The sequence below is a fragment of the Salvelinus namaycush genome, chromosome 4 (assembly GCF_016432855.1).
Source record: "Salvelinus namaycush isolate Seneca chromosome 4, SaNama_1.0, whole genome shotgun sequence".
NCBI classification, from domain to species: Eukaryota; Metazoa; Chordata; class Actinopteri; order Salmoniformes; family Salmonidae; genus Salvelinus; species Salvelinus namaycush.
The window spans coordinates 14,525,219-14,552,732 of NC_052310.1; the positions used below are offsets into that span (position 1 = coordinate 14,525,219).

Below are 27,514 nucleotides of genomic sequence, written 5' to 3' on the forward strand. Positions count from 1 at the left end.
TACTGCATTTGTGTGCCGTGTGCTTACATGAGTGAGTGTGAGCAAAAATGTGTGTGTGTGCATATACACATATAATCTCTTGCCACAGACGCTGTATCTCCGAGAGTCTGGCAAGCGTGACTAGCACATGTAACAAGAAACATAGGTATATACTGAATGTGCAGCCAGCTACAGTATGGATCTAGTCAAGTGGGAGATGATTACTTAAGAATAATCAAATCACATTTTATGTCACTGTAAGGACCGACACTGGAGATGAGAAGCAAGTACAGGGAGTGAACATTTAATGGAAAACGGACATCAAACAAATCAAGAACAGGGTCTGGACGGGAGGAAGAAAACGACATGACGACAATAATGCTGACGGGGAACAAACTGAGGAACAAACAGATATAGAGGGGGCAATCAACAACGTGAAGGAGTCCAGGTAAGTCCAGTGAGCGCTGATGCGCGTAATGATGGTGACAGGTGTACGTAATGAATGGCAGCCTGGCACCCTCAAGTATCAGAGAGGGGAAGCGGGAGCAGGCGTGACAGTCTCATATAACAGGTATATAACAGTGAGCAGTAGACCTTAACCTTGAAATGCTTACTTATGAGCCCCTAATCAGCAATGCAGAGTTTTTTAAAAGTAAGTGAAATTGGCTAAATAAATTAAAGGAAAAAAATAACAAGGCTATATACAGGCGGTACCGGTACCGAGTCAATGTGCAGGGGTACGGGTTAGTAATGGAGGTAATATGTACATGTAGGTAGGGGTAAAGTGACTATGCATAGATAATAAACAGAGAGTAGCAGCAGTGCATGTGAGAAGTGTGAAGGAATGTGAATGTATGTGTGTGTGTGTGGCGTCAATATGCATGTGTTTTGTGTGTGTGTTTTGTGTGTGTGTGTGTGTGTGTGTGTGTGTGTGTGTGTGTGTGTGTGTGTGTGTGTGTGTGTGTGTGTGTGTGTGTGTGTGTGTGTGTGTGTGTGTGTGTGTGTGTGTGTGTTGAATACATCTCTAAACAATGTGAGCCCAGCCATTTCTTCAGTCATTCTCACTCACGTGGCCTGATCTGTTTCCCTGTCCTGTCAAATCAACCCTCCAACTTTTAATTGGGGCTTGAGAATCTGGGCTCGCTCCCCGAGCTGCACTTTAATTGGCATACTATAAAATGCCAACTTTAAAACGCATGAGAAAGAAAAAAGAGTGAACTTGTGATGTTGGCGCGTGGGGCAGCCTCTGTATCAATTAAACATCCCTCTATTTATTTAGTCTTTTAGTTCCCACCAATTTGATTGACGTCTCTCAGTTCTTTATTTGGGGGGAAAATGACAAAAGGGAGGAGCTGAGGGAGAATTGCTCAGTTAAAAAGGAGGAGAGAGGGAGAAGAAGCTCTTGACGGAGGAAGAGAGGGAAGTTTAGATCAAGGACGTCTGAGGTTTAATGTGTAGTTGATGTGACGGAGTGAAATAGGTTGAACTGCAAAGAGGAACTTGGCAGAGAGATCTAGGGCTGTCGACTTGTTTGGAGCTTGAAGAACTGCGGATGCTCGATCTGCTGCAGTGCAATCAGTGGAAGTCTCCTAAGACTCCTTTCCAAGTTTGTGTATAATTCACCCTGACTCACATGGCCTTATTGCAGTTGGTGAAAGTAGGGTTAATCAATGCAACGAGGCTCCACTACTAAGGGCTTTATAGACCATACTTTTATTTTTTATTTTTTATTTCATCTTTATTTATCCAGGTAGGCCAGTTGAGAACAAGTTCTCATTTACAACTGTGACCTGGCCAAGATAAAGCAAAGCAGTGTGACACAAACAACAACACAGAGTTACATATGGGATAAACAAAAGTACAGTCAATAACACAATAGAAAAATCAATATACAGTGTGTGCAAATGGAGTAAGGAGGTAAGGCAATAAATAGGCTGTAGTAGCGAAGTAATTACAATTTAGCAAATTAACACTGGAGTGATAGATGATGCAGATGATGATGTGCAAGTAGAAATACTGTTGTGCAAAAGAGCAAAAAAAAGTAAATAAATACAATATGGGGATGAGGTAGGTAGTTGGATGGGCTATTTACAGATGGGCTGTGTACAGCTGCAGCAATCGGTAAGGTGCTCAGATAGCTGATGCTTAAAGTTAGTGAGGGAGATATAAGTCTCCAACTTCAGCGATTTTTGCAATTCGTTCCAGTCATTGGCAGCAGAGAACTGGAAGGAAAGGCAGCCAAAGGAGGTGTTGGCCAGTGAGATATACCTGCTGGAGCGCGTGCTACGGGTGGGTGTTGCTATGGTGACCAGTGAGCTGAGATAAGGCGGAGCTTTACCTAGCAAAGATTTATAGATGACCTGGAGCCAGTGGGTTTGGCAACGAATATGAAGCGAGGGCCAGCCGACGAGATCATACAGGTCGCAGTGGTGGGTGGTATATGGGGCTTTGGTGACAAAACGGATGGCACTGTGATAGACTGCATCCAGTTTGCTGAGTAGAGTGTTGGAGGCTATTTTGTAAATGACATCCCCGAAGTCAAGGATCGGTAGGATAGTCAGTTTTACGAGGGTATGTTTGGCAGCGTGAGTGAAGGAGGCTTTGTTGCGAAATAGGAAGCCGATTCTAGATTTAATTTTGGATTGGAGATGCTTAATATGAGTCTGGAAGGAGAGTTTACAGTCTAGCCAGACACCTAGGTATTTGTAGTTGTCCACATATTCTAAGTCAGAACCGTCCAGAGTAGTGATGCTAGTCGGGCGGGCAGGTGCAGGCAGCGATCGATTGAAGAGCATGCATTTAGTTTTACTAGCATTTAAGAGCAGTTGGAGGCCATGGAAGGAGTGTTGAATGGCATTGAAGCTCATTTGGAGGTTTGTTAACAGAGTGTCCAAAGAAGGGCCAGATGTATACAGAATGATGTCGTCTGCATAGAGGGGGATCAAGGAATCACCCGCAGCAAGAGCGACATCGTTGATATATACAGAGAAAAGAGTCGGCCCGAGAATTGAACCCTCTGGTACCCCCATAGAGACTGCCAGAGGTCCGGACAACAGGCCCTCCGATTTGACACACTGAACTCTATCTGAGAAGTAGTTGGTGAACCAGGTGAGGCAGTCATTTGAGAAACCATACTGATATTAGTGTGTAAGTATGTGTGTGTGTAGATTCCTGAACCACGTGCAAGACACACACACACACACACACACACACACACACACACACACACACACACACACACACACACACACACACACACACACACACACACACACACACACACACACACACACAGCCCAGCCCAGCCCAGCCCAGCCCAGCCTACTCCAGTTGCATTACACTATGCAGGAGAACATAGGATCACTGTTCCCTCCGCTAGCCCTAAGCTTGAACGTGCCCATCATGAGGTAAACAAGTCACCTGGCAAAGATACACAGATGCCTTTTTTGTTTTTTTTAACTGACTCATCACTACATCAACCCAACAGCCCTACGGTAACGTAGTGATCCTGCCACTTGACAGAACCCCTGGTGTTCCAGATAGAGACTTGTTAAACACAACAAATCAAAATCAAATCAAATTGTATTGGTCACATGCACATATTTAGCAGATGTTATTGCGGGTGTAACGAAGTGTTCCTAGTTCCAACAGTGCAGTAATATCTAAGCCACTCCATTAACATTCACCCCCTGACAACTTACTTGGGGTTGGATTTCTATACTCCCACTGGGGACCCTAACCATTATGAGGAATTCATATAGTTGACCTAAGACCAGTTGTTGAGGTTAAAAAGTAAAGAGAGCGATGTGTGTGTGTGTGTGGGGGGGGGGGGTCAGTTGGCCTGGTGTATTTGATGTCCAGCTGGGAGGGCACATTGACACTATCCTGATTACTGTCTAGGGGTTATTATAGGTCACAGCTAGCCCCCCCCCCCCCCCCCCCCCACACACACACAGATATATGGTCATCTATAGTAATATATTGCACTACAGAGGCATTTGAGTATTGCAAGCACACATACATTACTTCATCCACATCCGCACACACCCTGTCCCCCAACCTTTCTCCCTCTGTGATGGGAACCATGGAAGCAAACCCAACCTTGAACTCAGAGGATATGCCCTGCTGATTGTGTGTGTGTGTTTATGTGTGTTTATGTGTGACAAGGGCATATGGGACGTGCTGCAGAGGCTCTTCCCTAGGTACAGTATGCAGAGCAGGGTAGGAACACTTGGCACCATGTTCTGTCTGTCTGTCTGTCTGTCTGTCTGTCTGTCTGTCTGTCTGTCTGTCTGTCTGTCTGTCTGTCTGTCTGTCTGTCTGTCTGTGTCTGTCTGTCTGTCTGTCTGTCTGTCTGTCTGTCTGTCTGTCTGTCTGTCTGTCTGTCTGTCTGTCTGTCTCTCTGTCTGTCTGTCTCTCTGTCTGATCTGTTTTCCTCTTTTCTTTTATACTATTGAAAACAGTGATGAATAGAGAAATAAGCGAAAGCCTTAGGAAACTGTCTCTTCTACCACTCTGCAACAGTACACAAATTGTTTCACATTTTGCAACAACATTGCAGCAAGGCCCCCAAGGCAAAACGGAGCCTCAAATCACATGAAGTAATAAGGGACCTTTTATCCCAAACAACAGAGACGCTGTGGGGGTTAGAGAGAGGGTGCCTAGGGGTTAGATATGTAGGGGTTATATATGAAGGGGTGCCTAGTCAGGGGGTGTCAATGTATGGAGGGTAGCTAGACAAGAAGATCTGGTTATAACTTGCTCTTGTGTACAGATCCAGGATCAGCTTATACATCCCGAATTCTAACCTTAAACCTTAAAACTGACATGAGATCAGTATCTAGGACCAACTTCCTCTTACTTGATAGACAGACAGGGGCAGCTGGCTGAGGGGGATACAGACTGATATGAAAGACAGATAGTGGCAGTTGTGGGGCAGGGTGTGTGTGTATGTGCTGCACGTAGGTGTGTGTGCGGGGGGAGGGCGTCAGACGGCAGGCTGAAGTGGGTGACAGATAATAGTTGTAGGGTTCAACCCACAGGGGTGGAGAATATAAACAAGGCAGAGGCTGCGGATCCGAAGGTAACCGCCCCGTCCCGTCCCGCCCCCTCTTGCACAGAGCTAAAGATCCGTATCATGTTTTGCGCATTTGTCTCTTTACCTGTACTTTACGGACACATTTTTGTGGTCCCCCTCCCTTCACACATTTTTTACTGGTGAAACGTCCATGCAGGAACTGCGTGCCAGCCATTTGACCTCCATCAGTTTCATGGGAATATGCATTTATATCTTCTTAGTTATATGTACGCTGTCGTTTTGAAGTACAGTGCTGTTTTGGACAGTGAGTGAATGTTGGAGGAGATTGAGTTAACACACTGTAGCATACCTGCGTTTTGTGTCAATCAAAGCACAGATTTTGCCTTGTTTTGAGTTGTTGTCGGATGATAGGAAAAAAATGACAGTAGTGTTCGGTTCTATAATTATTTGATCTTTCAGACATTGATTCAGCTTTGATCTAACTCCATTAAACACCTTTCTCCATTCATCACTGAGATTCATCAGAGTAGCTTATTCTCTGGGCGGCAGAACGAGTAGAGCAGAGACTGTGCGTACAGTAGAGAATCTCACACGTGCATAAGCTTAAAACCTTTAGCTATTGGGAAGAGGGTTCCAGAGATTTCGGATCCACAGCCACTCCGTATAAAGGGGTTTACATAGACAAAGGTAGTCAGGGCAGTTGCGGTAAATAGTTCTAATGTACAGTGTAGATGGAGGAACAAATACAGGTGAAATAGTGTAAATGCCATGATGTAAATAAGGTTATAGTCCTACCCTATAGCCCCCTTTCGCTCCCCTCCCTCACTTTTCTCTCCTCCCTCTCAACCCCCACCCCCCCCCCCCCCCCCCCCCCCCCCCACCCCCCCCAATCCCCGTTCCAGCCTGTTTTGGCAAAGACAAGTTAAGACGCTCCCAAGAATGTGACTAGCGTTTGGAAAACAAATCCAACTCTTTTTCTTTCTTCTTCCCCACTGTCTTTTTTAAGGTAGATCAATCAAGCGTCTCAAGCCTGGGTACTTCCAAGAGGAAAATAAAGGGATTTGAATGGATCAAACCCGCTACGGGTTATCGTCCCTCCTTTCCGGTCCCTTGACTTGATGGAGCGCAACATCTTTTTCAACCCCTTGACATAAAGGTTCTTTTCCCCCAATCCACCTTAACAGAAACCCATTGCGTGAAAACACACATTCTGTCCTTAGTTTGTTTTGTGCTGCTGTTGTTTTTATATGGCAACTTCCCACCCCTCTGTTCATCATTTCTAAACAGCAATTGGAAATTGTAGTGAACTACACTCAGGGAATGACTTCATATTTGTACCTTCAACAGTCTTTGGCAAACCCTGCTACGCTATTGGGCGATACGCCATAACTTTCCATTGGATCCAAAGAGAGAGAGAGAGAGAGAGAGAGAGGACACTGTAGTGTTCTTCTCAAGTTCCAACACAAAGAATCCCACTGTCTGACCGACTGTGTGTTTCTACAACAATGAGTTTGTTTGTAGTTTGGATTAATCCATTTCACAAGACTCATTACATCGCTGAATACAGTTGCGGACAAATATATTGCACCCTTGCGCTTTTGAAATGAAGCATTCTATGAAAATAACGCCATCCCTATAATCAAACATGGGGAGGTTTGATAATGCTGTGGGGTCGCTTTGCTGTCTCTGGTACTGGGGGCCTTGAACGTGCGCAAGGCATCATGAAATCAGCAGATTATCAAGGTGTTTTGGAGTGCAATGTTCAACCCAGTGTCCAAAAACTAGGTCTATATTGAAGGTTGTGGGTCTTCCAGAACGACATCGACCTCAAACACACATCAAAAGCACCCTGGGATGGTTCAGGAAGAAACGCTGGACGGTTCTAGAGTGGCCAGTGAAAATTCCAGATCTGAACCACATCCAAAAACTATGGTGAGATCTGAAAACAGCAGTTGGTGGAGGGCACCCCTCAAACATTGAAAAATGAGAACAATTTGCTGTTGCCAGTAGAATGGTGCAGCAAGCTCATTGACGGCTACAAGAAGCATTTGTCTGCAGTTATATTGGCCAAATGCTGTGCAACCAAGTACTAGCTCTGGGGTGCCAATAATTTTGTCCATGCCATTTCCATTTACTTTCTAAATTAAAATGGTAAACTTTACAAAAATAAATTGGTTCTGCAATGTTGAAAATCCAATAACCAGGTGTGGTGACCTGAAGTTATTTTCAATTTCAACTTATTTTTTTTTATATATTTTTTTAATTTTATCCCCTTTTCTCCCCAATTTTCGTGGTATCCAATCGCTAGTAATTACTATCTTGTCTCATCGCTACAACTCCCGTACGGGCTCGGGAGAGACGAAGGTCGAAAGCCATGCGTCCTCCGAAGCACAACCCAACCAAGCCGCACTGCTTCTTTAACACAGCGCGCCTCCAACCCGGAAGTCAGCCGCACCAATGTGTCGGAGGAAACACCGTGCACCTGGCCCCCTTGGTTAGCGCGCACTGCGCCCGGCCCGCCACAGGAGTCGCTGGAGCGCGATGAGACAAGGATATCCCTACCGGCCAAACCCTCCCTAACCCGGACGACGCTAGCCCAATTGTGCGTCGCCCCACGGACCTCCCGGTCGCGGCCGGCTGCGACAGAGCCTGGGCGCGAACCCAGAGACTCTGGTGGCGCAGTTAGCACTGCGATGCAGTGCCCTAGACCACTGCGCCACCCAATTTCAACTTATTTTAGAAGAAATAGGGAATTTGCAAGGATGCCAGGAAAGATGCAAGGGGGCCAAAATAGAGTTGAAGTCGGAAGTTTACATACACCTAAGCCAAATACATTTAAACTCAGTTTTTCACAATTCCTGACATTTAATCCTAGTAAAAATTCCCTGTCTTAGGTCAGTTAGGATCAACACTTTATTTTAAGAATGTAAAATGTCAGAATAATAGCAGAGAGAATGATTTATTTCAGCTTTTATTTCTTTCATCACATTCCCAGTGGGTCGGAAGTTTACATACACTCAATTAGTATTTGGCAGCATTGCCTTTAAATTGTTAACTTTGGTCAAACATTTCGGGTAGCCTTCCACAAGCTTCCCACAATAAGTTGGGGAATTTTGGCCCATTACCTCCTGACAGAGCTGGTGTAACTGAGTCAGGTTTGTAGGCCTCCTTGCTCGCACACGATTTTTCAGTTCTGCCCACAAATTTTCTATAGGATTGAGGTCAGGGCTTTGTGATTGCCACTCCAATACCTTGACTTTGTTGTCCTTAAGCCATTTTGCCATAACTTTGGAAGTATGCTTGGGGTCATTGTCCATTTGGAAGACCCATTTGCGACCAAGCTTTAACTTCCTGACTGATGTCTTGAGAGGTTGCTTCAATATATCCACATAATTTTCCATCCTCATGATGACATTTATTTTGTGAAGTGCACCAGTCCCTCCTGCAGCAAAGCACCCCCACAACATGATGCTGCCACCCCCGTGCTTCATGGTTGGGATGGTGTTCTTCGGATTGCAAGCATCCCCCTTTTTCCTCCAAAGTTAACAATGGTAATTATGGCCAAACAGTTATATTTTTGTTTCACCAGACCAGAGGACATTTCTCCAAAAAGAACAATCTTTGTCCCCATGTGCAGTTGCAAACAGTAGTCTGTATTTTTATGGCAGTTTTGGAGCAGTGGCTTCTTCCTTGCTGAGCAGCCTTTCAGGTTAAGTCAATATAGGACTCGTTTTACTGTGGATATAGATAATTTTGTTCCTGTTTCCTCCAGTATCTTCACAAGGTCCTTTGCTGTTGTTCTGGGATTGATTTGCACTTTTTGCACCAAAGTACATTCATCTTTAGGAGACAGAACGCGTATCCTTCCTGAGCAGTATGACGGCTCCGTGGTCCCATGGTGTTTATACTTGCGTACTATTGTTTGTACAGGTGAACGTGGTACCTTCAGGCGTTTGGAAATTGCTCCCAAGGATGAACCAGACTTGTGGTGGTCTACAATTCTTTTCCTAGGTCTTGGCTGATTTCTTTTGATTTTCCCATGATGTCAAGCAAAGAGGCACTGAGTTTGTAGGTAGGCCTTGAAATACATCCACAGGTACACCTCCAATTAACTCAAATTATGTCAATTAACCTATCAGAAGCTTCTAAAGCCATGACATAATTTTCTGGAATTTTCCAAGCTGTTTATGAAGGCACAGTCAACTTAGTGTATGTAAACTTATGACCCACTGGAATTGTGATACAGTGAATAAGTGAAATAATCTGTCTGTAAACAATGTTGGAAAAATGACTTGTGTCATGCACAAAGTAGATGTTCAAACCAACTTGCCAAAACTATAGTTTGTTAGCAAGAAATTTGTGGAGTGGTTGAAAAACGAGTTTTAATGACTCCAACCTAAGTGTATGTAAACCTCCGACTTCAACTGTATTAGTCCACAACTGTATAATGCCTAAATGACATTAGATGAATAACAAACTAAACACTTTAAAAGCCTTCATTGCTGACACAGTTGGAACAGTAAGATCATGGTTAGGGTTGCAAAATTCCAGGAACTTCCAATAAATTCCCTGCTTTTCCAGAAATCCTGGTTGGAGGATTCTGGATTTCCTGCTTATTCCCTCCTGATTCCGGGAATCCTCCAACTGGGATGTCGGGAAAACAATGGAATTTATTGAAATTTCCCGGAATTTTGCAACCCTAATCATGGGAGAACAGTGAATCAGGGACAAGATATATTTCACATCTGGGTATGTTCAACTCGCATAGTAATGGAGTTTGTCTCTCGTTCTATAAATCACACACACAAATCAATTGAATCACCTACATACACGTGTGCACCAACACACAAACTATATCCCATATCCTTATAGATGGGACAAGATGGAAGGACTGACATGACCTCTAAGGGAGGTCAGGACATGCAGGTACGCTATGCTGTATTGTGTGTCTTTATTTCATGGTCACAAAGTGGAGGCTAGGTGAGCATTGGCAGACGCTCAGATCAGCAGGTACACTTTTATGAATGGGGTAGCCAGGCCAAGTTTCAGCATGGATACAAAGGGAATTCCACCGCCAGTGTGTGTGTGTGTGTGTGTGTGAGTGATGTCATTAACCAGGGCAGCCATGGGTTGGTGTGTGTGTGTGTGTGACATCAGCCAGGTTGGGAATATGAGGCCCAAGCTGTGCGGGGTATTCTTTTCTACAATATATAGTATCAGATTGACAATATCGCAATATTATTTTTGCGCTAGTTGGCTATACCTGCACCAAAACCACAGTATGCCAATTTGTTTTCAGAAATTGTATTTCCCTGACTGATCAAAACTCATTTTCTCATGATTCTCTCGTCCCTCTGCAACAGACATATGGTGAGCAATAATTTAGGACCATGGAATCGCAATAAAATCCCAGTCGCAAAATATATATATATATATATATATATAGAGAGAGAGAGAGAGAGAATCGTGAGAATCACAATACATATCGTATCAGCACTTAAGTATCGTGATAATATCGTATCGTGAAGTCACTGGCAACTGTGTGGCCCGAAAGCCTAACCCATGGCACGCTCGCACACAGTAACCTCTTCTAACTGTGCCAGCGATCAAGGCAGTAAGGATTGACATGCCGACAGCCCAAGGCGGTGACTCCATCTAGCCCAGGCTGTGTCCTAGGAAGGATCTAGGGAAAGTCCCCTGGTCCATAACATGCCAACCAACATGCCATCCCTTATTTACTAGGCAGATGTGAACAGAGCACAATAATGAATTTACGGCTGTCCCCGACTAAAAACAATCATCTCGATTGGCCAACATTTTTAAACGTGTATTTTTCCATATATAGACATATTCTATGTGTTTTAATCCAATCAACTATATGCACTGAGCTTGTATGATGCTTTATGCACACTGTTTCATTAAATAATTAAGAAACACAAATGACAAGAGGGAATCCGACTGCAATTGATTTGATTGTGCTGGGCCGGGCTCAGACTTTTCTGACTGAAAAGTTCTGTTATCGAAATCCCTAGTTTGTTTAGGAAAAACATTCCCTATTCCCTCAGCCCTTGCTCTCTTTACGGGACACATGTATGCATTGCCTGCACGTGACTAATAGGGCCTGACCTATAGCATGTCCTAATCACATCAATACATTGGTTATAACAAACTCCGAACACGTGTGACAGCAAAATGGATGCAGAGGACGTGACAAATAAACTTGAAACTGGGGAATGTTTACTGGTTGCTCAGGAGGTAAAGGAGAAGTCGGATATATGGAATAAATTTGAGTAGTTATGGAAAATACTGGCGATCAAGGAAACGAAGGTAAGGAGCAAGCGCTGTGTGCATATTATGTGTGCCAAACAGGTGCTCTTAGATTACCATTTGGAACAATGTAAACAACAATAAATAAAGCATACCAGACAGTCTGTTGTAAAGTTGTTTTGCTTTTTTGTAAAGCCTTTATTACAGCAAAGACCAAAAACTGTCGCATTCATTCGTGAAAGCAATTTCTGAAATTGAATATTCATTGTTTACGCAAATTATTCAAGGGTCTCTTTGATATTTTTATTTGAAATCATGAATGACTCGAATGCTCTGTGATGATATGAACAAATTAATGATTGGTACAGTAGCCTATAGAAGTATTGAAATGTAGGCCTAAGTAAGTTACGGTACCAAGACTAAACAGGATGTGCTCCTAGGCCTACAGCGTGATGGTGGTTACACAAGGCCGCTATAATAAGCCTAGCAATGATAACGACGTGACAAATTATTATAATGATGATCATAACAATAATAGTAATCATAAAAAATAACAAGGACATCAGGAAAAAAAGAGGATTATTTTTGTTATTATTATAAATATTATGTTTCTGATCATTTGGAACAGTGTAAACAACACTAAATCCATTCTAAGTAATAACAGAGAGGCTGTTCTAATGAAAAATACGTGTAAAGCCTTTATTACAGCATAGCTAAGATTAAAAACAGACAAACTTGTGAAATTGTTTATCCAACATGTTGTGGTTACGTTAGGCTTGGTGCTCACGGAATCAGTAGGCTATTAAGCAAACACTCAAACAGAAGCAGGATCTGTCTTATTTCTGTAGATATACAAAACCAGTCAAAAGTTTGGATACACCTACTCTTTCAAGGGTTTTTCTTTATTTTTTTACTATTTTCTACATTGTAGAATAATAGTGAAAACATCAACACGATGAAATAAAACATATGGAATGGGAAAAAAAGTGTTAAACAAATCAAAATATATTTTATATTTGAGATTCTTCAAAGTAGCCACCCTTTGCGTTCATGACAGCTTTGCACACTCTTGGCATTCTCTTACCCAGCTTCATGAGGTAGTCACCTGGAATGCATTTTAAGTAACAGGTGCCTTGTTAAAAGTTAAATTGTGGAATTTCTTTCCTTCTTAATGCGTTTGAGCCAATCAGTTGTGGTGTGACAATGTAGGGGTGGTATACAGATACAGTGGGGAGAACAAGTATTGGATACACTGACGATTTTGCAGGTTTTCCTACTTACAAAGCATGTAGAGGTCTGTAATTTTTATCATAGGTACACTTCAACTGTGAGAGACGGAATCTAAAACAAAAATACAGAAAATCACATTGTATGATTTTTAAGTAATTAATTTGCATTTTATTGCATGACATAAGTATTTGATACATCAGAAAAGCAGAACTTAATATTTGGTACAGAAACCTTTGTTTGCAATTACAGAGATCATACGTACATGCAGGGATTTTGGCCCACTCCTCCATACAGACCTTCACCAGATCCTTCAGGTTTCGGGGCTGTCGCTGGGCAATACGGACTTTCAGCTCCCTCCAAAGATTTTCTATTGGGTTCAGGTCTGGAGACTGGCTAGGCCACTCCAGGACCTTGAGAGACTTCTTACGGAGCCACTCCTTAGTTGCCCTGGCTGTGTGTTTCGGGTCGTTGTCATGCTGGAAGACCCAGCCACGACCCATCTTCAATGCTCTTACTGAGGGAAGGAGGTTGTTGGCCAAGATCTCGCGATACATTGCCCCATCCATCCATCCTCCCCTCAATACGGTGCAGTCGTCCTGTCCCCTTTGCAGAAAAGCATCCCCAAAGAATGATGTTTCCACCTCCATGCTTCACGGTTGGGATGGTGTTCTTGGGGTTGTACTCATCCTTCTTCTTCCTCCAAACACGGCGAGTGGAGTTTAGACCAAAAAGCTCTATTTTTGTCTCATCAGACCACATGACCTTCTCCCATTCCTCCTCTGGATCATCCAGATGGTCATTGGCAAACTTCAGACGGGCCTGGACATGCGCTGGCTTGAGCAGGGGGACCTTGCGTGCGCTGCAGGATTTTAATCCATGACGGCGTAGTGTGTTACTAATGGTTTTCTTTGAGACTGTGGTCCCAGCTCTCTTCAGGTCATTGACCAGGTCCTGCCGAGTAGTTCTGGGCTGACCTTCCTCATGATCAGACCGAGGGTGATTGACCGTCATCTTGAACTTCTTCCATTTTCTAATAATTGCGCCAAAAGTTGTTGCCTTCTCACCAAGCTGCTTGCCTATTGTCCTGTAGCCCATCCCAGCCTTGTGCAGGTCTACAATTTTATCCCTGATGTCCTTACACAGCTCTCTGGTCTTGGCCATTGTGGAGAGGTTGGAGTCTGTGTCTTTTATACAGGTAACGAGTTCAAACAGGTGGAGTTAATACAGGTAATGAGTGGAGAACAGGAGGGCTTCTTAAAGAAAAACTAACAGGTCTGTGAGAGCCGGAATTCTTACTGGTTGGTAGGTGATCAAATACTTATGTCATGCAATACAATGCAAATTAATTACTTAAAAATCATACAATGTGATTTTCTGGATTTTTGTTTTAGATTCTGTCTCTCACAGCTGAAGTGTACCTACGATAAAAAGTACAGACCTCTACATGCTTTGCAAGTAGGAAAACCTGCAAAATCGGCAGTGTATCAAATACTTCTTCTCCCCACTGTATATATTTGGTAAAAGACCAAGTCCATATTATGGCAAAAACAGCTCAAATAAGCAAAGACAAACGACAGTCCATCATTACTTTAAGACATGAAGGTCAGTCAATACGGAACATTTCAAGAATTTTCAGTCGCAATAACCATCAAGTGCTATGATGAAACTGGCTCTCATGAGGACCACCACAAGAAAGGAAGACCCAGAGTTACCTCTGCTGCAGAGGGTAAGTTCATTACCAGCCTCAGAACTTGCAGCCCAAATAAATGCTTCAGAGTTCAAGTAACAGACACATCTCAAAATCAACTGTTCAGAGGAGACTGTGTGAATCAGGCCTTCATGGTCGAATTGCTGCAAAGAAACCACTACTAAAGAACACCAGTAATAAGAAGCGACTTGCTTGGGCCAAGAAACAGGAGCAATATACATTAGACCTGTGGAAATCTGTCCTTTGGTCTGATGAGTCAAAATGTTGATTTTTGGTTCCAAACACTGTGTCTTTGTGAGACGCAGAGTAGTGTGGTTCCCACCGTGAAGCATGGAGGAGGTGGTGTGGGGGTGCTTTGCTGGTGACACTGTCTGTGATTAATTTAGAAATCAAGGCACACTTAATTAGCATGGCTACACACAGCTATCTACAGCGATACGCCATCCCATCTAACTCCGCTGCTGCCTCTGCCGCATTGTTCTCAACACCAATATGCTGGTTAACTTTGCTATTATGCACTTAGCAACATGGAAAAGGCGGCAATTCAACAGCGCACTGATGTTTCAGAGCTGCGGACAGCGAGTGCTATCCAATGCAGGAGAAAGCACATTTGATATAAAATAATATTATTTGTATTAGTGTTGCACCATTGTTCTTATGTAACATAACCATATACAATTTCAGTAGCACGTCTTAAGAGTGACGGACTGTGCCATCTACACGGCCTCCAAAATGGATTAGTTCACTCAGAAAAGGTGCGAATCAGACAGGTGTCTTGTACAGTCGTGGCCAAAAGTTTTGAGAATGACTCAAATATTAATTTTCACAAAGTCTGCTGCCTCAGTTTGTATGATGGCAATTTGCATATACTCCAGAATGTTATGAAGAGTGATCAGATGAATTGCAATTAATTGCAAAGTCCCTCTTTGCCATGCAAATGAACTGAATCCCCAACAAAAATTTCCACTGCATTTCAGCCCTGCCACAAAAGGACCAGCTGACATCATGTCAGTGATTCTCTCGTTAACACAGGTGTGAGTGTTGACGAGGACAAGGCTGGAGATCACTCTGTCATGCTGATTGAGTTCGAATAACAGACTGGAAGCTTCAAAAGGAGGGTGGTGCTTGGAATCATTGTTCTTCCTCTGTCAACCATGGTTACCTGCAAGGAAACACGTGCCATCATCATTGCTTTGCACAAAAAAGGTTTCAAAGACAAGAATATTGCTGCCAGTAAGATTGCACCTAAATAAACCATTTATCGGATCATCAAGAACTTCAAGGAGAGCGGTTCAATTGTTGTGAAGAAGGCTTCAGGGCACCCAAGAAAGCCAGGACCGTCTCCTAAAGGTGATTCAGCTGCGGGATCGGGGCACCACCAGTACAGAGCTTGCTCAGGAATGGCAGCAGGCAGGTGTGAGTGCATCTGCACGCACAGTGAGGCGAAGACTTTTGGAGGATGGCCTGGTGTCAAGAAGGGCAGCAAAGAAGCCACTTCTCTCCAGGAAAAACATCAGGGACAGACTGATATTCTGCAAAAGGTACAGGGATTGGACTGCTGAGGACTGGGGTAAAGTCATTTTCTCTGATGAATCCCCTTTCCAATTGTTATGGGAATCCTGAAAAAAGCTTGTCCGGAGAAGACAGGGTGATCGCTACCATCAGTCCTGTGTCATGCCAACAGTAAACATCCTAAGACCATTCATGTGTGGGGTTGCTTCTCAGCTAAGGGAGTGGGCTCACTCACAATTTTGCCTAAGAACACAGTCATGAATAAAGAATGGTACCAACACATCCTCCGAGAGCAACTTCTCCCAACCATCCAGGAACAGTTTGGTGACAAACAATGCCTTTTCCAGCATGATGGAGCACCTTGCCATAAGGCAAAAGTGATAACTAAGTGGCTCGGGGAACAAAACATCAATATTTTGGGTCCATGGCCAGGAAACTCCCCAGACCTTAATCCCATTGAGAACTGGTGGTCAATCCTCAAGAGGCGGGTGGACAAACAAAACCCCACAAATTCTGACAAACTCCAAGCATTGATTATGCAAGAATGGGCTGCCATCAGTCAGGATGTGGCCCAGAAGATGATTGACAGCATGCCAGGACGGATTGCAGAGGTCTTGAAAAAGAAGGGTCAACACTGCAAATATTGACTCTTTGCATCAACTTCATGTCATTGTCAAGAAAAGCCTTTGACACTTATGAAATGCTTGTAATTATACTTCAGTATTCCATAGTAACACCTGACAAAAATATCTAAAGACACTGAGGCAGCAGACTTTGTGAAAATTTATATTTGTGTCATTCTCAAAACTTTTGGCCACGACTGTACCCAATTCTTTTTAAATAGTTTTTGCTACTGCTCGACTAAAGAAATCTCGGTCGACCAACAGTCGACCAGTCGACTAAATGGGGTCAGCCCTTAAATGAATTACACACAAGTGCGCACATAAATACACGTTTACAAACGCACTCTGACACTCTGACGCACAGCCACTTTTACAACGAATATTTGATTTACAAACATGTAAATTACACACATAAATCACACACACACGCACACGCACACGCACACACCCCACCCAACACCCCACCGTGAGCAGTCCACCAAGAAGTTGTCCGGGTCCCACAGTTACGGTGCAGTCCAGTGAAACACTACCAATTGTTCCTGTGCTGTGTGTACAAACAGGCCAGAGGAGCCAAACACAGGCCACAACTCAAATAAAAAAAACAGGATCGGGCCAAGAACATAAACATAAATAAATCAAATTATAGGAATAAATATGTGTAAATGTATCAAGAAAAATAGAAAAACCTCGACAAATTGGGATGAGTTCATGAGGCTTATTCAGGCAAGCCTCCAGGGAAGAGATTGAGACGTTGCCCAGAATAGTGAGTTTTGCATCTCAGCCCTCTCAGAGTGTGTTTGTGTGTGTGTGTTGTCATTGTAAACAAGCGTACCCCGCACAGATGCACTACCACTGGTCTATATCATACAAGTTAACATACAGTATACCACACACACACACACACACACACACACACACACACACACACACACACACACACACACACACACACACACACACACACACACACACACACACACACACACACTCTCCCTACAGCTCCCGTCACCTTTCAAAACAAAAGGAGGCCCTCAATTCATCTCAGCCACCTCTATAATGACCAATAAAATATATATAGTATATATATATAAATATATATATAAAATATATCCAGACACACACACGCAGCTGTAAGCCCCCCGCCCAAGGGCCAGTTCCTACAGGGTCTGTAGGGACCTACAGGCGATCGAGGTCTCTGTGTGTGTGTGTGTGTGTGTGTGTGTGTGTGTGTGTGTGTGTGTGTGTGTGTGTGTGTGTGTGTGTGTGTGTGTGTGTGTGCCTCGGTCCCTTCCCCTCTGGTGCGGATGTAAAGGATCCCAGTGAAAGGGAAGAAGGTGGTGGGCTTGGCAGGCGCAGGCGGTTGGAAGGTGATTTGCTTGGCAATGCTTGTGGATCAGGCCGGGGCGGACCACTCTCTCTCTAACGCCTGTGTGGTCCTGGATCCGATTAGCACCCCGGGCCCCTTAAACACACACACACACAAATAGACGCACACTCGCAGGTATACACAGATGTGCGCGCACACACACACACACATACAAATCTGCTCTCAAACACACACACACACACACACACACACACACACACACACACACACACACACACACACACTCAGAAATACAACAGTAGACACACACACATGCACACACACACTTTATCAACTCGGACAGATCACCGAACACATACTCTACAGTCAAGCACAGACAGACAGACAGAGCGACCAATAGAAAACAGACAGACTGACAGAGCGGCCAATAGAAAACAGATAACCGAGAGAAAAAAGGAGAAGAAAGCAGATGAGGAAGGAAAGCAAAGGGGACGGGTGGCGGGGGGCGGGGTTGGATGGAAGAGCGAGTTTTCATGGCAAATTGCCCTGAGGTTATTTAACCACCCCTTTTCAATGCGTTCTCTTGTTCTCATTTCATGTCCCCCCCAGTCTGTGTGTGATTATGTGTGGCATTACATATGTATTTCAGAGTTGACACGTGTGTATACGGTTAAGGTTAGGGTTAGGGTTAGGGTAAGAGTACGGGTTAGGATTAGGGTTAGGTTTAGGGTTAGGGGTTAGGGAAAATAGGATTTCGAATGGGACTGAATTGTATGTCCCCACAAGGTTAGCTGTACAAGACTCTGTGTGTGTGTGTGTGTGTGTGTGTGTGTGCACGCAATGGTCTTCTACGTATTTGTTTGTGCATGGCTATTTGCTTAGAAAGCCTTGGGGGGCGCCGCTGGCTATTTCCACCACGTCCAGGTCTGTGTGAGTCTAATTCATGTCTGGGGTTGTGTGTCAGGGCAAGTACAGCTCTGTGTGAAGAGTATGGGTCTATGTATTAATGTGGAAACGCACTCCCCCCCCCCATGGCTATTGAACTGCAGTGATATTGAACGGCTGCTATACCTAAGAGTGTGTTTGTCTTCCAGTTTCCTTCCCCAGCGCACCGACACAGCTGGACAGAAGGTTGTTGGCTAACGAGCGCTCACTAACAACAAGAGGAGCTATTGTTATGACATCAGTGGGTTCCGTTTGAAGGCATGTGGATGGGAGGGGAAGGGGTAGTAGGGGATTCCCGAAAGATTTGCGGTGAGACAGACAGAACTCGCTGTACACTTGAAAAACACTCTAGGAGCTCAGATGCAATAATAGAATGAGCTATTAACCAATGTTTTTGACAGACAAGCTGTCTTCGTCAGGGTATAATGACAAACACTGTGGGTCACTAGTTTATACAGTGTCAAAGGACACACACAGGTGTCTGTAATCATGTCCGGGTGTGGCCTGATATCATTGGTTAACTCTCAGATATAAACAGAACATACAAAAACCATGAAGGGAAAGCATACGATCATAGATACAATTTGGCTACATAGATACATTTTGCCTACAAACATTTACAATGAAAAGCAAAAACACATTAATCACAAGAATGGCTTCAGATCAAAGTCTACGTTGAGACCGAAGGGAGCAAGGGTCTTTAAATTAATGATCCGGGCAGCATCTCGTTTTAATAAATAAATTGTCGAGGTTACCCCCTCTCCGATATAACGTGGAGACGAAATCGAGTGGTTAGCTTCCAAAAAGTGGGCCGCGACTGGGTACGTCGAGTTTTTGCACCTAATGGTGCTACGATGCTCCGAGATTCGTACTTTTAATTTGCGCTTTGTTTTCCCCCACATAATTTTTTACCACAGGACAAGTTATAAGATAACTGCCTTAGTGGAGCACGTGATAACACCTTTGATTGGGATCTGTTTCACTGTTTGGAGGTGTTTGAAGGATCTACATTTGTAAGTGCCATTGCATTGAGCACAGCCATTACACTTACTACCGGTAGTTTCCATCCGGTAGAGGTGCAAATAAACGTTGTGCAGAGATATTTTGTGGTGGTAAATCATAGTTTACCAATTGATCTCTGAGATTTCTACCCCGAGAGAATAGGACCAAGGGAGTGTTCCGAAAACACATTACCTGGACTGTCATCGGATCAATGTTTGTGAACGATTCCCGTAATTTGTTCAGAGCACTTTGAATAGCGGGTAAAAGAATGCTTCTTTTTGCGAGACTGTCCTCGAAAGAAATCATATCTCAATTTGTTTAGACTTTTCTCAACAGCTGTATTAATCTGACCATTTTTGTACCACCTCTCCTTGAATTTTCTTTATGTCCTTTGACACTATATAAACTAGTGACCCGCAGTGTTTGTCATTATACCCTGACGAAGACAGCTTGTCTGTCGAAACGTTGGTTAATAGGTTATTAAATTATTGCATCTGAGCTCCTAGAGTGTGCAGCTCTTTCGTTTTCAAGTGTTCTACTCCGCCGGCCGGCACCTCGCCTCAACAGGTGTGAGTTTCCTTTGCCTCCAGAGCACTCCCTGTACAACCAGAATATTTTGGTGTGTGTGTGTGCGTTTGTACGCTCGTCATTGCCATGGCGACACATTAGCATCTCTGTCATGATCCTATGGTAGGCTGTCATACCATGGTAAGCTGTGGCTCTAGGCAGACACCTATAGCTACTCTACAGTACACTTTCGCTAGGCTTATACCACATCAAAGGAATGCCTATATAGGAGTGGCACAGGCTAACGCCAGCACAGCGAAACCAATGGCATAGCCTAGCGACAAGTAGCCTAGCGACATGTAGCCTAGTGCAGTGTTTCCCAACCCTGGTCCTCCGGTAGCCCCCAACAAAACACAGATTCGTTGTAGCCCTTGACAAACACACCTCATTCAACTCATTGAGGGCTTGATAATTCGTTGACAAGTTAAATCAGGTGTGCTTGTCCAGGGATACAATCTAAATGTGTACTGTTGGGGGTACTGGGGGACCAGGGTTACAATCTAAATGTGTACTGTTGGGGTACTGGAGGACCAGGGTTACAATCTAAATGTGTACTGTTGGGGGTACTGGAGGACCAGGGTTACAATCTAAATGTGTACTGTTGGGGTACTGGAGGACCAGGGTTACAATCTAAATGTGTACTGTTGGGGGTACTGGGGGACCAGGGTTACAATCTAAATGTGTACTGTTGGGGGTACTGGAGGACCAGGGCTACAATCTAAATGTGTACTGTTGGGGTACTGGAGGACCAGGGCTACAATCTAAATGTGTACTGTTGGGGTACTGGAGGACCAGGGCTACAATCTAAATGTGTACTGTTGGGGTACTGGAGGACCAGGGCTACAATCTAAATGTGTACTGTTGGGGTACTGGGGGACCAGGGTTACAATCTAAATGTGTACTGTTGGGGTACTGGAGGACCAGGGTTACAATCTAAATGTGTACTGTTGGGGTACTGGAGGACCAGGGATACAATCTAAATGTGTACCGTTGGGGTATTGGAGGACCAGGGTTACAATCTAAATGTGTACCGTTGGGGTACTGGAGGACCAGGGTTACAATCTAAATGTGTACTGTTGGGGTACTGGAGGACCAGGGTTACAATCTAAATGTGTACTGTTGGGATATTGGAGGACCAGGGTTACAATCTAAATGTGTACTGTTGGGGTACTGGAGGACCAGGGTTACAATCTAAATGTGTACTGTTGGGGGTACTGGAGGACCAGGGTTACAATCTAAATGTGTACTGTTGGGGTACTGGAGAACAAAGGTTACAATCTAAATGTGTACTGTTGGGGGTACTGGAGGACAAAGGTTACAATCTAAATGTGTACTGTTGGGGTACTGGAGAACAAAGGTTACAATCTAAATGTGTACTGTTGGGGTACTGGAGAACAAAGGTTACAATCTAAATGTGTACTGTTGGGGGTACTGGGGGACCAGGGTTACAATCTAAATGTGTACTGTTGGGGTACTGGAGGACCAGGGTTACAATCTAAATGTGTACTGTTGGGGTACTGGAGGACCAGGGTTACAATCTAAATGTGTACTGTTGGGGTACTGGAGGACCAGGGTTACAATCTAAATGTGTACTGTTGGGGTACTGGAGGACCAGGGTTACAATCTAAATGTGTACTGTTGGGGTACTGGAGGACCAGGGTTACAATCTAAATGTGTACTGTTGGGGTACTGGAGGACCAGGGTTACAATCTAAATGTGTACTGTTGGGGTACTGGAGGACCAGGGTTACAATCTAAATGTGTACTGTTGGGGTACTGGAGGACCAGGGTTACAATCTAAATGTGTACTGTTGGGGGTACTGGAGGACCAGGGTTACAATCTAAATGTGTACTGTTGGGGTACTGGAGGACCAGGGTTACAATCTAAATGTGTACTGTTGGGGTACTGGAGGACCAGGGTTACAATCTAAATGTGTACTGTTGGGGTACTGGAGGACCAGGGTTACAATCTAAATGTGTACTGTTGGGGTACTGGAGGACCAGGGTTACAATCTAAATGTGTACTGTTGGGGGTACTGGAGGACCAGGGTTACAATCTAAATGTGTACTGTTGGGGTACTGGAGGACCAGGGTTACAATCTAAATGTGTACTGTTGGGGTACTGGAGGACCAGGGTTACAATCTAAATGTGTACTGTTGGGGGTACTGGAGGACCAGGGTTACAATCTAAATGTGTACTGTTGGGGGTACTGGAGGACCAGGGTTACAATCTAAATGTGTACTGTTGGGGTACTGGAGGACCAGGGTTACAATCTAAATGTGTACTGTTGGGGTACTGGAGGACCAGGGTTACAATCTAAATGTGTACTGTTGGGGTACTGGAGGACAAAGGTTACAATCTAAATGTGTACTGTTGGGGTACTGGAGGACCAGGGTTACAATCTAAATGTGTACTGTTGGGGGTACTGGGGGACCAGGGTTATAATCTAAATGTGTACTGTTGGGGTAATCAGAATGAGGAAGGTTGGGAACAGAATGTACACAATTCAGTGTTCTACCACACACACAAAACACACGTGCTGGAATTCAATCAAATTCAATAAAGTAAATACTGCAATGAAGGGTTTGAGTGAATTGAGCCCGCCGAGTCTGATAGCATTAAAATAAAAAATACTGACGTTGACAAAAGGCGAGTTTGTAATTGAAGAAGAGCACATGAGGTTAATTAGGAGTGAAACTGCAACCTCTCTACTCAGTCTGCAGAGCAGGCGGACTGTTTCTAGAACCGTCAGTCGTGAGTCACAGAGCAGTTGAGGGAGTTCTGCTGCTTGGGCAGGTGTGTGTGGGGGAGGTTGTGGAGGTTGTGTGTGGGAGATATTGGGACGAGGTAGAAAGACTCCTTCAACCCAGGTAGCCCGGCGTTATCGGAAAGGAAACCCGCTCTGTTCTGCGGGCAGGCCGGACGGGTTTTGACAAGATCGAGTACCGCAGAAAGGACTTTTCGTAGAAGGCGAGGAGAACTTACGCAGCAGGTTAGGAGAATGAACGTAGCAGGTTAGGAGAATGAACGTAGCAGGTTAGGAGAACGAGGTTAAGGTTAGGAAAGGGGTCAGGGTTAAATCACAGCCAGAACCAGGCCTTCTCTCATAACAGCCTTTGTTTCCATTAACGCAATTCTGGTTAACCTGGTTGTCATCAATTGTCATCTCACCACCAATAGAAAAAGCTCTGACTCAGAGTATGAATTCTTAAATGAGAGCTGACGGTGAGTTCCCACAGAGAAGAACAACTCAAACTAAGTAATTACGGGCACAATAAACGTTTTCTGAGACATCATATCACTACTAGAAAGTGAATTTGTCTTTCCCCAACATGTGTTACACGAGTGGCGCTTTATTTTACGGTAGAGAAATGACCGGCATTTTCCTTTTAAATGACATGTTACAATTGTGATGGTGAACAAACAGTTGTTCACATCGTTAAGTGAACACACATCATTTGCACACACACACACACACACACACACACACACACACACACACACACACACACACACACACACACACACACACACACACACACACACACACACACACACACACACACACAGAGCCAGGTCGTCATTCTAAATAAGAATTTGTTCTGAATTGACTCGCCTGGATAAATAGAGGTTAAATAAACACTTTGTGAGATCTGTGTTCAAAAGTGAACGCTTCAATAATGAAACATACAAACAAACCTTTATGTAAACACAAACCACCACAAACACTTGTGCAGGTGTGCATGACTCGAACATACACACACACACACGCGCATACAAACAGACATGTATAAGGGCTAAGGGTATATTCACACACACACAGCTATACGCAGTGCTGCCACACACACAAACAAACACACACACTCGCACACACACATGCACTAAAAGGTCTGGGGGGTGAGTAAGCTCCAGTACATTGTTCTGCTTCACGGTCTGTCCTATTTACGATCTCGAGAGAAACAGTGCACAGCTAGAGATCCAATCTGCCTCTCTTCCTCTCTCTCTCCCTGTCTGTAAAGGCAATCTGGAATGCTGCTTACCCCTGTGTGCTCTGACCCACAGTCTCATTTCATACTGACACAAGAGAAAGAAAGAAAGAACGAAAGGAAGGAAGAAAGGAAGAAAGGAGAGAAAAAAGGAAGAAAGAAAGGAAGAAAGAAAGACAGGAAGAAAGGAAGAAAGAAAGAAAGACAGGAAGAAAGGAAGGAAAAAAGGAAAAAAGGAAGAAAGAAAGAAAGAAAGGAAGAAAGACAGAAAGGAAGACAGAAAGGAAGACAGAAACAAAGAAAGAAAGAAAGAAAGAACGAAAGGAATGAAGAAAGAGAGAATGAAAGGAAGGAAGAAAGGAAGGAAGGAAGGAAGGAAGGAGAGAAAAAAGGAAGAAAGAAAGGAAGAAAGAAAGGAAGAAAGAAAGAAAGACAGGAAGAAAGGAAGGAAGGAAAAAAGGAAAAAGGGAAGAAAGAAAGAAAGAAAGAAAGAAAGGAAGGAAGGAAGGAAGAAAGAAACAGCAGTGTCAAGGCTGACAACCTTTTGATGTCCTCCTTGAACGCGCACGCACGCACGCACGCACGCACACATGCGCACACACACACACACACACACACACAACCAACTCCCTTAGCCATTCACATAACTCCCAAATGAAAATACAGCTATGCCCTTGATAGCCGTGAAGCATTGGCATGAAAGATTCCTACGTTCCAAACCGTACTGTGTGACTAAATAACTCCCTGTCCACTTAACTAGGCCATGAACTGGCTGGCACATATATCATCCCATTGGATAGGTGTGTTCTAAATTGGCATGCCAATCCATTCAACAAACTCACTGAACTTCATTCATCACTTTTGAGCAGTACGACTTTCCATGTAAAGGGCTTTTTTTACTTAACAAGGTTTTCAGAAACCGAACAGGTAAGCACACATTTCCTGAAATGTGTGATTCATGTTAAGTGGGTTTTATGAATACATTTTCCTACTTGATAAATGAGGCTGTTTAGCAGAGCTGAGGCGCCACAGTGTAATACCCTAACCTGACCTATAGGGGACAGTGTGGGGCAGGAGGAGGGGCGACCATACCACAGCTCCACCTGTTGCAGCCCTGGTCAGTAGCCTGAGGAAATACTACCTAAATCCCAAATTGACCCCTAGCCTCTACTCCCTAGCCACTCCTTTAGATCTGAGAAGATTGAATGTGTGGTTGAAGTGGAAGCAAATCGGTGACAGTTCCAGCCAGTCAACCACATGGTCAGATTAGGCATATTACCATAATGCCTATCTACCCAATACTTTCTTGTCTACAAGATGACTAGGGTCTAGGGTTCGATGTAGAATCCAGTAAAATAGAGAGGCATTTTGAAATTGAGCAGCAGCTCTAGCGTCTATTTAATAAGTATTTCTCACGTCTCTGCATTATGTGTCCCTAGTATACTTCGGGGTATTGCAGGCTAGATTTGCCTCAGGCCTAACCCCTGCTAATGCAAAGATATGGAGTCAGATGGCATAATGTAGTGGGCCATTGGATCACGACTGTCTTCGTCTCAAGCCAGCACAGAGATGGTACACAGCCTAAGCTCATTATTAGAGGGATATTGGCCCACGATAATCTTTGCAATACAGCTTATCCATGTGGGAGGAGAGGGGGATGGAGGGAGGGAGGGAAGTAGGGAGGGATGGAGAGAGGGAGTGGAGGAGGTTTGGTTGGCTCGCTGGGGACAGACGAGCAGCATGCATGTGTGATATCTAGCAGGGAGGAGTGGTGGGGAGAATACTGTCGCAATTGCAAGTCCGCTGCGCAGGAGATGCACACTCACACACACACACACACACACCAGAGAGGAGAGATCGCACAGAGACACCCTGATGCTACACTGTGTGTGTGTGTGTGTGTGTGTGTGTGTGTGTGTGTGTGTGTGTGTGTGTGTGGTGGGGGGGGGGGGTTGTTAACAGTTGTGATGAACCACTCTCCAAGCCAGCTGCTCTGTCTTCTAAGCACAGTGTAAATCATATCCCGGTTAATCTCTCATTTCACTCCATCCAATTTGTCATGGTATCTATTTCTGAGCTAAATTGGCGCTGCTCTCTGCAAAAGAGAAAAAGAGAAAGAGGGAGAGAGAGAGAGAGAGAGGGAAAAGAGAGAAGCTTGGAGAGAAGCTCTTTCCCAGTTTCCCAACTACTACACATAGACACACACCGCCAGGAAGCAGCCACTGGACAGACCTGGGGAGCGAGACATTCTGTATCACACAGCCAGATCACACAGTCAGCCAGCCAGCCAGGCATCTGTAAACATCATCCATACTATACCACTCCCTCTCTCACTCCCTCCCTACCTCCCTCTCTACCTACCTCCCTTTTTACTGCTTTCTCGCCAGGATGTGAACGCACAACGCAATGTCCAGTTGAACTATAGGCGGCACTAGGAGAGTTCCCCCTAAAAGGCAAGGGACTCACAACTGCCAAAACCCCCCAAACTCTCCCCCCCCCCTGGAAGGAAGAGAAGAGACTGAAGTAGCCATCTGGAAAGCTTCAGGGTTAGTTCAAGTCTGTATGTAGACAATCAACATTAGCAACTCCACTTCCAAACCCAAATAAAGACATATCACAAGAAATGAGAAGTCTGGCAAGGGGACATTGCTCTTTATAACAAGTATGACACGCAGCCATAACAGAAACGCAAAGCTAACAAACTCCCTTCAACTCTCGCACATCTCTAATGTGTCCTGTCCTAAAAGAAATAAATAATCGATGCAAATGTGCTCGCTCTCGCTCCATCCATCCCTCCCTCCCTCTTCACCCCTCCCCAGAGGACACAATCTCTTTTGCACTTTACACTGGTCTCTCCCACCTGGACAAGAGGAGAAATAACTATATGAGAATGCTGTTCATAGACTACAGATCAGTGTTCAACACCCTAGTCCCCTCCAAGCTCATCACCAAGCTGGGGACTGGGAGTTGAACACCTCCCTCTGTAACTGGATCTTGGACTTCCTGATAGGACGGCCCCAGGTGGTGACGGTAGGCAACAACACCTCCGCCACGCTGACACTCAAGTCGGGCCTCTCAAGGGTGTATGCTTAGTCCCCTCCTGTACTACCTGTTCACCCACGAGTGCGTGGCTGTGCACAACTCCAACACCATCATCAAGATTGCTGACAACGCTACGGTGGTAGGCCTGATCACTGACGTCGATGAGACAGCCCACAGGGAGGAGGTCAGAGACTTGGCAGTGTGGTGTCAGGACAATAACCTCTCCCTCAATACCAGTAAGACCAAGGAGCTGATCGTGGACTACAGGAGACTGAGGGGAGCGGTTCG

The 27,514-nt window shown here is 44.5% G+C and overlaps 1 protein-coding gene across 1 annotated transcript in view; it reads right to left on the reverse strand.

Annotated features, from left to right (window-relative positions):
- LOC120046190 (thyroid hormone receptor alpha-like) overlaps positions 1 to 27,514 on the reverse strand; it is a 186,016-nt gene that overhangs the window by 48,972 nt on the left and 109,530 nt on the right. The window lies entirely within an intron of this gene.